The sequence below is a fragment of the Hetaerina americana genome, unplaced genomic scaffold (assembly GCF_022747635.1).
Source record: "Hetaerina americana unplaced genomic scaffold, ioHetAmer1.1.p SCAF_4, whole genome shotgun sequence".
In the NCBI taxonomy this organism is placed as follows: domain Eukaryota; kingdom Metazoa; phylum Arthropoda; class Insecta; order Odonata; family Calopterygidae; genus Hetaerina; species Hetaerina americana.
The window spans coordinates 90594990-90608569 of NW_027286985.1; the positions used below are offsets into that span (position 1 = coordinate 90594990).

The 13580-nt window shown below is 41.5% G+C and overlaps 1 long non-coding RNA gene across 1 annotated transcript; it reads left to right on the forward strand.

The window, feature by feature from the left end:
- Positions 1-6118: 6118 nt before the first annotated feature.
- On the forward strand, positions 6119-10213 carry LOC139692426 (uncharacterized). The gene is made up of 4 exons (XR_011701755.1): positions 6119-6251; positions 7289-7408; positions 8940-9061; positions 9899-10213. It is a non-coding gene; the product is annotated as an uncharacterized lncRNA (long non-coding RNA).
- Positions 10214-13580: the final 3367 nt, after the last annotated feature.

Here is a 13580-nt window from a genome sequence, read left to right on the forward strand (position 1 = left end):
TCTGATTTACGAACTTAGTAGAACTCGTACTTAGAGGGCCAACGCGCAGCTGCTTTTTAATAAGCTTTGCCCGTGTGACGTCTCGTCTCTTCACATGTGAAATTCCAACCAGCGGCTCTTCCTCTATCTTTTCCAATAATTTCGGGGGTATTTCACAGTCTACTTGCGCCTCGGTGGTGTTAATTATGCTGGCTATGCATTCTCCGGAGATTTCAACGGTCAAAGCCTCAGCCAGATAAAGCCCTTACCGTAATTTCTCTCTTGCCAATAGTCCTTCCCCTATGGATGGGGTGTGGATCTTCACTAAACGTTCGCAGCGGGCGGGAATCGTCAGCTTACTTTTCATTTCCTTTTCTGCTCCCGGTCACTAATCCATCTCAATCATCAGTCCCCTCATTTGTACCTTCTTTTGCTCCACATACACCACAGCGCCTAATTCTCCAAGCATATCTCTTCCCATAATTCCATCAAAGCTAAGAGACAAACGGGAGTCATCTATTATGTGAAAATCTACGGTGGATTCCTTACCCTGGCACTTTAACGTTAAATCCACTCTTCCTTCGGTGTGCATGAGACAATCCGTTATTCTTTTTAGAGATATTCTCTCCTCGGGGAAATAGTTGGTGCCTTTCCTTAATAAAGTCCCTTTAATTAGACTTACGTCAGCCCCCGTGTCCAACAGCAAGCACAACTCGTCCTTCTCACACTCATTGCATTCGAAGGTGACGGAATCTCCACCATCATTCTCATTGAACTTGGCCTTATTTCCCTGCCTGGCTGCTGGTTCAAAACCCCTTTGTCCATCTGTGTCGGTATCTCCTCTCAGTAGTGGTTTCGAACGTTGGGGCCACTCTGCCTTACTGCGACAATCCCTGGCGCAATGTCCATATTTTCCATGCCGCCGAAAACATTTACTCCTTTCGGCCGCCCTGCAACATCCTTTTCTTCTGAGTGATTTGATGGTCTCACACGCGTTCTATTTCCCACGTGTTCAGGATTATTTGCTCCTCCCACAAAATATATTCCCTTGGCTTGATCTGACTTAGACCCCTTTAGAAAACACTGACGAGATGTGACCAGATTTCCCACAATTTTCACACCTAAAAGGATACCTTAGAGTGTCCCTTTCCTTCAGCGACAAGATAGCGCTCTCCTCTTCCAGTGCTATTTCCACAGCATGGGGCAACATAATCAATTCACCCTTGCTCCTCACAATAGTCTGGATGCGCTCATTTGCCAACCCTTGGGTGAAGCATGCCTTAGCCAAGCGGTCAACTAAATTTACGTCCCCCCTAATTTCCTCAGGAGCCGACACTCTCTTAGCGGCCTCACGGAGATCGGATTGCATGGAATCCATTCGGCTCCCCCAACTAGCTATGCTCTCTCTAGGACCTTGCTTAGAATTAAACATGGTACACGCGTAGAAGTCCAAAGTACGCCTCATTGAAAAGTTTTCCTCCAAAATAGTTCTAACCAACGGCCACGTGTGCGTGTTAACCCTTGCTGAAATTTTCGAACGCGCATCACCCGTAATCCTCGCCTTCACGAGTTTCAAGAGCCTATCATGCGCGGCAGGGTCAGCAAGATGAAAAACGTCGACATTCTCTATGAATTCTCGTAGCTTACCTGTATTCCCGCTATACGGTTCTCTGATAATCTTCATCGCCTCCGAAATTTCACAGTAATCACGACTTTCTGCCGGCTCCCCGTTTCTGGCCATTTTCCAAGATTGACACTTCAAAGTTCGCCCAATATTTTAAGGAGAGGGTATAGGGAATAAGTGTGGTTTACTTACAAAATTAGCAGTTCTCTAGCGTCCGCAGCACACTGTTGTTGAGAAATCGACCGCCATTCCTTGGCTCGCCTCCGATGTACGATCCGTCAGCGATTTTCCCTCGCCAGCGGTGCGTCGTCGTTCCCTTCGTCGGCCGTCCGTCTGCGTTTTCCTCGCTGGTGATCCGCTCGGTTTCCATTCAGAAGCCCAGAAAGCACGCTATTCCGATGTTTCCGCCCAAAATGTATCAAGAATGACCCAATGCGCCACTCTTAACCCAAGGAAAAGAAAAAAAAGCCAAACGCAAACCTCACACCTGACACCAGATTTTTATGTCGTATCCCCGCGTCTTCGAGGGGATATTGGCGACACGAGAAAGTACCCCACGAGTCGAGTGGTTGCCTCGAGGGTAAACGGGGGCTTTTAGTTTGGTGGGTTATGACGTGGGGAGGAGTTCGTTGATAGAAATGGGGGAAAAGAAAGAACTAAAGAGTGCACAACGGCGGTCCCGATTAAACCCAAATTTAATGTAGTCTAGGCTGAAATAGTTTACAACAAAGTTTACTATATCCCTTGACACGGCTTGGCGCTACGAACCAGGAGAAGGGGCCCAGCCCAACCTTCCTCTCTGATCTCGAGTCCCAGACTGGCTTCTTCGGGATGACATCAGTCACCCGTCGTCGTTATCAACATCCCTGTCCAGGCATAAAGGGGGGGGGGTTCGACATCAACCAATGGTCCGTAGTCCACGGCGAGTCAGCAGTTAACACTGTGGGCCTATGTCCACATCGAATCACCAGCGGTGACTCGGATGCTCAGACCCACGCCATTACTTGGCTGGTGAATCATACGACAGAACACGCGGATGCAACACCGTGGTGATTCTAAATCGTCAAATTTTCATCAAAATGCCAATAATATGCCATATCTTTGGTATCTAGAACGTTTTGGCATGCCTTCTGTGATGGTGTTGTCTTTTCAGAGCTGAAGCAAAATGTTAAAAGTTTCCTCTAGTGCCCATCATCCCCCCCTTTGGCATTTGGGCCCAAATGTAATGCATCCCGTCGAGAGTTGGTGGTATTTTCGGGGTGAGTTCAAAGGTCAAACTATCCTAAAAACGCAAAACATCCGCCGTTTGCATGGAAGCCTCCCAGACCCTCCTCCCGTCGATCGTAGGTATTGTTTCCAGGGTGAACCAGCATTGTCAAATTTTGCTGAAAATGCTCGACACATTCCCTAAAGATGCCTTTTGGCTTGGGAGCCGTCCAAGCATGCCTCATTTTGAACGGCAGTCCCATTCCTGGGTAAACCAATATTGTCGATGTTCGGTAACAATACCCACCACCCAGGGATACCTAAAATAGTCACATTTTCGTAATAATTGTAGTACCTGCACAATTTACCATCTGATCCATCCGAAGATGCCTCCCGTTGAGCGCTGTTGTCTTTTTTGGGGTTACCTCAGAAGGTCAAATTTTCCTGAAAATGACCCCTTTTGGCATCGATATCGTCCAGGCATGCCTTACGTCGAGTGCTCGAGCCATTTCGAGGTGACCCACATTGGTCAAAATTTCCTAAAGATGCCAACACCCACCCGTAGGCAATGTAGTCGTCCAGGCTAAACCAAACGTGAACGAAAATGGTGAAAATTTCGTAAAGATCGCCCAATCCCCCCTTTTGCACCAAACCAAATGAGTGAACCAAAATGGTCAATTTTTTGAAAAAATGATCAAAGCAGTGGGGACGTAAGGAGACTGTCGGCGCATACCTTTCAGCCTGGGAGCAAGAATTACGTAAACCTGAATGCTGGTATTGAAGAAGAAATGGCACTGCGGTCGGACAATGTTACTCTGATCCCTTATCGTTCTTGGAAAAAATTACATCATAAATCCATCTTCTACGCTTGATCTCTATAATTTCATAGACATGCTATCTCCTACCGTAGTCCGATGGGGGTAATAATACATTATCAACATCACTGCTAAATTCTTGCTCCCAGGCTGAAAGGTATGCGCCGACAGTCTTCGGGATGGCTTGGAGCCTCATAGGTGAAAAATAACGATTTTAACAATTAACAATGTATTTCCTTCACAGCAGAATAAATTTAGACCTACACAATAAATTAAAAGGTGATAAACCTGTAGGGATATTCGAGGGGTGGTAACCTGAACACTATAAAAAAGATTACATGAAATAAAATGTTTTTAGTAAAAAAGTAAATTAATAAATTAAGGCAATTACCGAATGTCATCAATCATCTCTAGTTAAGAGAAAAGTACAGTGTCATTGAGGAAGTAAAGATTTTATATTTAGATATTCTAAGATATTTGGAATAATAATACAGGCATAAATAAACAGGGAAGTAAGCCTACAATGCCTAATTGAACCTCTCACCGGAAAGGAATGGCTTCAAAGGCCAAATTCCTGGAGAATTCCGATGGAAATGGCGACCATAAATATGCGGTTCTCTCCAAGTCCTTCGGGGCAACCTAAATATTGATCGCAGATGCACTGTGTTATGGCGCCGAGACATACTCCTCGCCTAGTTTCAAGTACTAAGTTTCACCGAAAAGGACTAGCAATAATGTCTTCTGACCTCAACTTTCCCGTTTTTGATAGGACAAGAAGTTTTACGCTGATTTACAGTCGGTCCGAATTTTGATTAACAAGCCATAATGAATTGTATAAATTCTTTTCATATATTCTAGTCGGTGGAAAAAGGTCACGTAAGAGCATAGAGACCATTATGCTCTCACATGTACTTGTACTTGCTTAGTACACTGTGAATTCTGATTTTGATTACATTGTAATTGACAAAGCACGATTTTTCCGTTGCGTTCTTCGTATCATGCATCGGAATGTTCTGAAACGTTATGATTGGTTTTTTAAAGCGATAACTTTGGAGGAGCAAGTGAAAGAATCCGGAAAAAAGAGGTACCACTTCGAATCATCTTTCAAAATATATTTAATGGCAATTGGCTGGGAGTGGAGATAGGCCCCGGACACCAGTTTTCACGAAATCCAGAGCCGAAGAGGAATATTACTGCCTGGTCCATACCGAATTTCCAAAACCTGGTTGGGAACCAGAGCGCTCACCCTCCGGGAACCCCTACTCTCACTTGCGGGTCTCCAGGCGCGGCAAACACCCATGTGGATCGCGGGCCGGATGTTATGGCCGTACGCAGATAGTAAACCCAATAGACTGGAATAATACCTTTCTTACAAGGGGTTATTTTTCGGGTATGTCTCCCCGCCTTTTTAGTCGCCTCTTACGACAGGCAGAGATACTGCGGGAGAATGCTCAATCCCCCTACCCGCATGAGGGAAGGGGGATTAAGAGCAACCAAAGAGATGATTGAGCCACCGCTAAAGAGGAATTGAATGCTACCCAAGGATATCCTAGTGCATTCCACAGCCCGCCGCATGGGACGCAGTTGACTCATCGCACTTCCGAGACGGGATTAGGAATACTGCCTCACCAGTGCCTCAACCCTCCCTCCCCATCTCCTCTAACCCTCCATCCAACCCTCCCTCCCCGTCATGTACAAGATATCATGCCCTTATGTAATAAACTCAAAGAAAACCAAGGTAACATTCAGGTTCGTACTACCTACTGAGGGTAGTATAATATAGAATAGTCGTCGCAACACATTTATTTTACCGAGTTCCTGATGAAATTTTCCTTAAAGTACTTTATCGCCAATTCAATTGAAACTTGGGAATTATTTTCTGGGTCGCAAGGCATTAGCATCATAATTGGGCTCATTTACTTATATGTGTTACGGCATGTATTTGTATGGTAATGGGCTAACAATGAGACCCGATTCTGGATTCACTGAATGGTCACACGATGGCTCGTTTAATGACGCGCGCACGTTTCTGCATGGGCACGCTATTGCATATCGTCGGCTGGTGGTCTTGGAGGCAGATGTACACACAGCTGCCTCCAAGACCACCAGCCGATCAGGTTCCCAACTAGGTTTTGGAACTTCGGTATTAACCTGGCAGTAATATTCCTCTTCGGCTCTGGATTTCGTGAAAACGGGTGTCCGGGGCCTATCTCCACTCGGCACTCAAGGTTTCGGCGAGGAAGGGAGCGGTTAACTGCCGGACTCCTGTTCGCTCCAGTGCAAAGCCCTGCGAAGATACGCGAAATACGCACTTTCGGGATTGAAATGGGCTAACTATTCCCTCCGCCTCCTTTTCCGTTGTCCCAATTCGATTTCACTCTCTCTTTTTCGAAGTCTCCGACTCAATAAACCCCCCGCCTTCCCCCCTACGTCCCCCACCCTACTTGGCGACGGGCATTGTGTCACGGCAGATCGCTTCGAGAGTCGGGTTGAGCCAGTCGTTGGAAGCGGATGGACTCCTCGCTATCCCGGAGACCGTGGAACCCTCAAGGGCGTATCGTCGAAGTACTCTAGAGAAGAGTAAGCGGTCGAAATCACGGTCAAGCTGTATGTACGATATATCATTGGTGAGTGGCGATTTAATACAAGCCCAGGGCAAACATACAGTGGTAGATTAAGCTTCTTCATAAGCGTGTTCAGTGTATCAAGTTTCTAATTATTAGTTTTCGATTATCTAGATCATTGGGTCATATTCCAAAACTGCCGGTACATGTTGGTACGTATGTAGTCTGCCTACAAAAATAATTTTGAAATGCGCTTTCTCTTACTGGCATCCGTATGTACATACACTGAGGAAAGGGTTGACGTACGCGGTAAATCCGATCTTCAGCTTAGCTCAATTGTCGTTAGTTATTGTCCTGGGGATGTATTAATGATGGTCCCGTAATTGTCATCACAGGGGATCGGGATAGTGCGGTGGGTAACGTACTGGCTTCCCACCAAGAGGGTCCATGTTTGAATCCTAGCGGCAGCCGCTGTTTTTCGGTGGTGTATCGATCCCTACGATAAAGGTGCTTTGTGGAGGAGGACCCCTTGGCGCCTTTCGTTACGGGTGGACTACTGGCGACGTCAAGTTTCTCTCCACCTTTCCTCCGCTTTCGACCGGCTCCACTGAAATTACAAATACTGTCGATCCTCGGAAATACTGAGGTTGCAATCACGGCACAGCTTCCAAATCTTGTGTGTGCCCGCACCGAAATTTCGATTTGCGACGTGCAATTCTTTGTCATTGTAGGCTCTCCACAATTTATAATCGTATTATGTCCTGGTCTACCCCTCGTTTGGCATTTGATTCGAAATGGGGGGGACTGCAGATTCGATCGCGTGTTAATTGGATGAAAATTCAGCCTGAATTTTGTAGTTCATTCCTTCGTACGCGACGGTGGCAGCCCAATTAGTGCGTCGCACTCGCGACCCAAGCACCGAGGTTGTGCGCTCAAATCTAGCGTTGGGTTTGCGAGCAACTGGAATGCATTTCCCAGGTATCCTTGTAAGGAAAATAAAGCAACCGTCCCGGCGCATTGGAGGTCGGTGAAATTAGCCACGTATTCCTTAATTTTGTCAGTCTTAAAAACGTACTATTTTGAAATTGGTGTCTCCACAGATACGCTTCAGATGTCACTCCTAGGCTGATGTCAAACTTCCCTCATTTCATCTTGGGCCTACTGCAGGAAAATCACCTGAAGAAACGTCCACCTGCTGCTGCCAAGAGGAGAAAATATGGGTAAAATCTTACAATTTAAGGTACTCTGGCTCTACTGAGACAATGTGCCAAATATTTTCACTCGCTCCTTAAGTATTATAAGTACGATGGTGAATTATTCATGTTTTGTTTTAGCAAGTAGAAATGGTGTAAACGTTGACTAAGAAATACGGCCGGAAATAAAATGACTGTGTATTTTCCGCAAAACTTTACTTTTGCGACATCTTGTTTCAATGCGAAGTCATAATCCTTGGGAACCTGAAGATGACGCCTGTTTTGAAATCAGATTTAGCAAATAAAAGCTTTGTGGGAAATGCATAGCATTCTCCTTTCATTAAAAAATAAATTTCCACGCTTTGAAGCCTCATATTTTGAGTGTATGAAAGGGGAGAACTTTAGTCAAGACAGGCGACTGTAGGGATGCTAGGTGGAATGGAGGGAGGTAGAATGAATGTGGAACCAAAGGATTTATTGTAGTGCGTGGTGTTAGGTTTTCTTTTTTGGTAAGGTTGAGAAGAGAAGTGGCTGTATTTGTCTTCCCAATACAAACTTGAAACTTTTATTCACTGATGAACTAATTCCATCATTAAATTAACATCTTCTTATGACAGAAATTTAGTATGCAGTAATTTCCTCCAAGAGGGGTGGTAGCCAAGGGATTAGATAATTCAGTTTAACTCTGAACGGCCAGGCCTGATTCCTGGTGACTTTGGAAAATTCCCAGCTTCACTGTAATTCTTTTATTTTTAGGGTGATCAACATACAAACCCCAGGCTGCCAAAGAAAATGAACTGCCTCATCTCCGTTCCTTAGTTTTGGCTTGATGCCCTAATTTGCCAAACACCTTCGCAACCGGGTGTGAGGTATTCTGTCAAACTTTTTAATCCCACAAGCCTTAGGCCTTTGTGAGGTGAGCTGCACTCTAATATAAAAGGAAATCAATCTTTATGCTCATCACTGTGGTTACTCTTGTTTAATCATTTGCTTAGTTTGATTTTCATATTGTTTCTAAATTTTACCTTAAGTATTATGGATTTGGATGAAGCCATAGTACATGCTAAGTTTACGCTGACTGGAATGTTATTTTTATTTTATCCAACAGCATTAATAAACTCGTAGGATGGCTTTTTTATACCTCACCTAGTAATAAGCTGAATTTTATGTGACATTCACTAATTCACAAGGTAATAATGGGGGCTAATTCCTTTTCTTGTGCCTCTTTGTGGTTTTCCAGCAAGATCTGGGGCCTGAAATTTCCTGAGCATGAAGTGGAGGTTCTCAAGCGGCATAATTTTGAATCAAATCCAGGCCCCCAGGGCAGTGAACCAACACTTGACCCATTGGAATTTCAGTAAAATCAATATTAGCATTAATTCCTCACCTTCATTTAACAAAATTATTTTTACCCACAGTAAATGTTATGTCAAGAACTTGATCAATTTCTCTTGGAGATAAATTCTTTTGAAATCTATGAAATTACTCTAAATTTTATGAAAGTATCATTTAAGAGTTACTCATCATTCTTTCATCTTTTCTTTGTAAAATACCTTAGACCTGAAGACGATTGCCAGTGAAACTGTCATCACCAAAAGACAACCAACGTGGATGGAGTACCCGGAAATGCAAAGAACAGCAATTAGATTCTGTGCTGTGCTTTGTATACCTTCATACAAAGTAATCGCAATGCATAGTTTTTATTACATTCTTTGATATACACTTAATTTTTTCAGTTTATAGTGCAAAATGTATTTTGTAAATTTATCTATTTGTAGACTCCCAACGTACATGATATGTAAGGTCTGTGGACATTAATAATATTACTTGGGCACTCATTCCTTCAGTTAATTTATGTGCAATTTTTTTGTTTCATTGTTTTCTGGTTTTGACATTATTTGTGATTTCACCAGATGGTTAAAAAATTTCTCTTATGAGTGATGGATGATCTCTTGTGAAGGAGACATTCTGGTATTGACGTTTACTAGTGGTTTTCCTCCTGTGATGCCTGTTAGGTCACTTATGTCAAAGCTGTGATGCATACTGGGTGTCAGGTATTCCACCTCACAAATTTAACTCCTACTTTCAATTTCATCCCCAGCATCAACTCTTTCCCTTCATTCTGCCTTTTCTAAAACCCTTTAAATTAACCTATAAGCATTATCTGAAATCGACAGTGGTGCAAAATGACCTTAGTGAAGTAGCTGCAGTTGTTAATCAAATAATTTCCTATAAATTGTCATAGATGAATTGAATCAGTTTCACTAAAAACCATTTAATGAAATTTATTTCCATTATAACTAAAGCTTGTTTGTTATCTCTGATGTTTCAATGTGCTCATATGCATAATTTCAAGCGAGAGTCAATTTTATTTTTAAAGGGGAACCACTCTTTCAATCTTAAACCAGTAAATTTTCTTTAGCCCTTTTGAGCACACAAGTATTTTTTTCCATAAAGTAGTTACAAAAAAACCACTAAATGAAAATCCATAATCATATTTCATTTGTTTACCCACAGGCCTTCCTCTGCATGCTTGTGCTAGCTGAGAAGAGCAGCATCCATGAGAATCGACGTTGATCAGCACCTTCATCACCGAAGGAAATAAGGAACGAAGATGTACATATATTTCCTTGCTGGTGCCAAGTTGGACAGTGCTGACAGCATCTAAAGAAGTGCACTTCATGTGTCAGCCTTAAATGAGGCCTCTGAAAAGATTGCAACTCCTTAACTGCTTTTTCGGTAAAATGTTTTGGTTAAGAGGATATTTGGAATACTGATGCAATGTCTAATACACATATATCTCAAGAAATGTATTTGAGTAATAAAGATGAAAGAAACAATAATGAATGTTGTTTAATTTTTTAATCTTCCTCTTTGTGTAAATTTTGAATAACCAATTTTGCCTTAATATGCTGCTTGAGAATTAAAAGGTGAGAGACACAGGAATTCATCCAAAAAATGGATTTTTATCTGAGGTTAACACAAAATGAAAATGTTGATTTGAATTGTTACGTGAAGTACAGATAACTGTAAATAAATATATTCTAATAATCTCAGAAAATAATGGCAGTTTGAATTTATTCGACAATGTGGGTTATTCTATTCGGTATGAATTAAAGCAGTTACAAGTGGATGGTTTAACTTGAATGGAATACTGGGGCTTAATGCAAATATTTATTCCAAACAAATGATTATCGAATTGATTGTTTAAAAGGCAAAAAACCGTAAAAGAGGCGTTATTTCAATAAATTATCAGCAAGATAATAATTAATTAGTAGCTTCACTAAGTGTAGAAAATATGCATTGAGTAACATATGTAAAATATGAAAAGATGCCTTAATCTGTACGTTGGTAGCTTAAAATGTTGCCAAATTATTTTTAAGTAATTTTATCCTATCCTGAATATGCACTCTGAACAATTGTTCTTTGATTTTTAAGGTGAAATTCGTGATTACAATAAACATATGAGCTACATGTGCTGGCACCGGGTAAAAAATTACATCGTACATCGAACTAAACAAAAATTCAATAATTAGAGTTAATTGGTCTATCGCATGCGAAAAATCATGGTATCAAATGTTTTCCAAGAACTGGCTCACGCTTCAAAAAAAGAGTAGCTCCATCGACGGCCAACCGCTCACGAGCCGTCTCGGAGTACGGTGAGGCCCTGGGTGAGTTTCTGAGCCTCCCCAAGAAAATATAAGTGTTCAAGTCCCGAGTCCACCCAGCGAAAAATTTTCTAAGTCCAGAGCCCCTCGTCAGGCGAGAGAGGCGTCGAGGCAGGCAGATGCCTCGGATTCGACCGCTGAGAGACCTTGCTGAGTTCATCGAGGTGATTTTGAGAAAAAATCGGCGAAGTCCGTAGTTTTGCAGAACATAGTATAGTTCCGAACGTAAAATTTACAAGAAACCCAGTAGCCTGGGGGATAAGAGGCGGATTGTGGGGGCGAGGCTATAGCGTGTATTACTCCGATTTACTTTTGCAGGCGAAATTTTTTTTTTTGCAAAATATTTTCGATTCGATAAATATGCACAAAAGTATCACCAGAGATTTTGACGGTAGGTTCAGGATGCCGCGGAAGATCAGGAAAACAATTAAATATTGAATATTTTTGTGAAAAGGGCTGCCATTTTTTCCGGCGCCCCGCCGCCCGGCCGGAAAAAATGGCAGCCCTTTTCACAAAAATATTCAATATTTAATTGTTTTCCTGATCTTCCGCGGCATCCTGAACCTACCGTCAAAATCTCTGGTGACACTCAACTGAAAATTACCGAACAAAAAATTAATTAACAAATTGGTTGAGGGTTCAGCCAACAGATGGCGCATGCCTTCACTGATTGAAACCTCCTCAAAAAGCAGCACATCCTAATACATCGTTTTCCCACTAGAGACCCCAACGTGTGCTTTCGAAATTCAATTTTTACATGGCCACACGAAATGCATTATTTATTTCTTATTTGGCTTTATAGGATTCGTTCCAACTTGGGGAACGGTTAATATAAAATATGACGCCCCTTACCGATTGTTTCTAGCACATTCTTATATAATGAGCTGGAATTTCATAATATATTTAAATATAAAAGAGGTAATATTTAAACATGAATGATTTAATTATCAGATCATGTGGGTCGTTGTAGTCCAGGGGTAGAGCATTCAACTCCTGACTGGAGGGTTCGATTCCCGGGCAAGTCTCTGGACACCTGCAGCTCCACCCAAGCTGTGTGTTTTTCAGGTATTGGGTCTTCCCGGGAAACCATAACCGGCACAGGGAAAGGAACTTGCCCCCATACCCTGATGTGTGAACTTCACAAGCTGTTGGGCTTAGTACTGGGTGAACTACCAAATCGACCTTTGGGTTCGTTTCCATTGTGCTAAGTTTTTATCAGATTACACTAATTAAAAATGGGGTGGGAACCCTAATTTGTTGCAATATTTCCTGGCTCATTAATATATGTATTTTTTTATTTCAATGAAAACTGCCAGTTGAGTGTAGAAGATAGGTTTTATCCAAAACACTATTATTATTTAATAAAGATTTCTCCAAATATTCCTCTAGAACGTGATCTCAAAACAATTTCAATGGTGCAGTTCTATGCAATTCCATCCACTGCAGCAGTTGCAAATTTCTCATGGTCTTGATTACTACAGTCATTGTATTTACATTTTAATTATGCATAAGAATCAAATACAAGAATAGATTCAAAACCTTTATTAATTTCAAAATAATAGAATACAAAGTTTCAACTAAATAAGTCAACATCTTGTTAATCAATACCAGAAGCAAAAATATTTTTGAAGACTCCTTGGGTTTGACAAAACCCATGTCCCTGATATTTCGGGGACTATATTCCCTCATCTCCAGTTAAGTGTTTTTCGCTTTCACCTAAATCCAAAATAAGTACATTAAAAAATTTTCACCGAATATTTTGTCTGGATGAAAAATTTAAGGAATAATTTACTCTTTCGCCGAATAACATGGAAAACCTTTAACATATGCTTTGAATTGCACCAAAAAATTAACCTTGATTCACATTAAAAATCTAATAAAACTTTACTTAGCTGCACAGGCCTAAGGAATTTAGATTGTAGTGAATTTCGGAACTGCATAGTATTAGCCTACTAACTAGGAAGTACTATGAATCATGGGATAGGAGAGGGGATCGCTGGGAATAATCAGGCAAGAAAGATGGATGCAGACCTTTTTGATTACCAATGGGGTGCAGAAAATAGCAAAAGAGGGGAAAAGATAGGTGAGGAAGGGGTAGGTGATAGTAGAGGCATATTACACAGAATGGAATAAGGAGGTATCCATAAATTGAAGGAGGGGTCTACTGTAGTGTTTGATATTGGGTTGTTTAGTTAATTGAGTCAAGGAAGTTGTCACACATTACTGTTTTTAGTATTTTACCTATGTTAAAGAATAGGAAAATGTAGCAATATCATGAAAATAACATACCATGGAATTTAAAATAAAACAATTATAATCAAGTAGTAGGTTTGATTTGAATGGAATTTGACATCAAAACAAGGATTATGAATGTGGTAACTTTTGATCAAAATAGTTGATGAACAGTAATTTATTGGATCAGATTTACCTGCCAATGAAAGGATTAGATAACATTTTATACCAATGGAAGGATTCTAATCTTAATTTAATGGGAATTTCAGGGTGAACTTGTTTGCCAAAACAAAAACAGT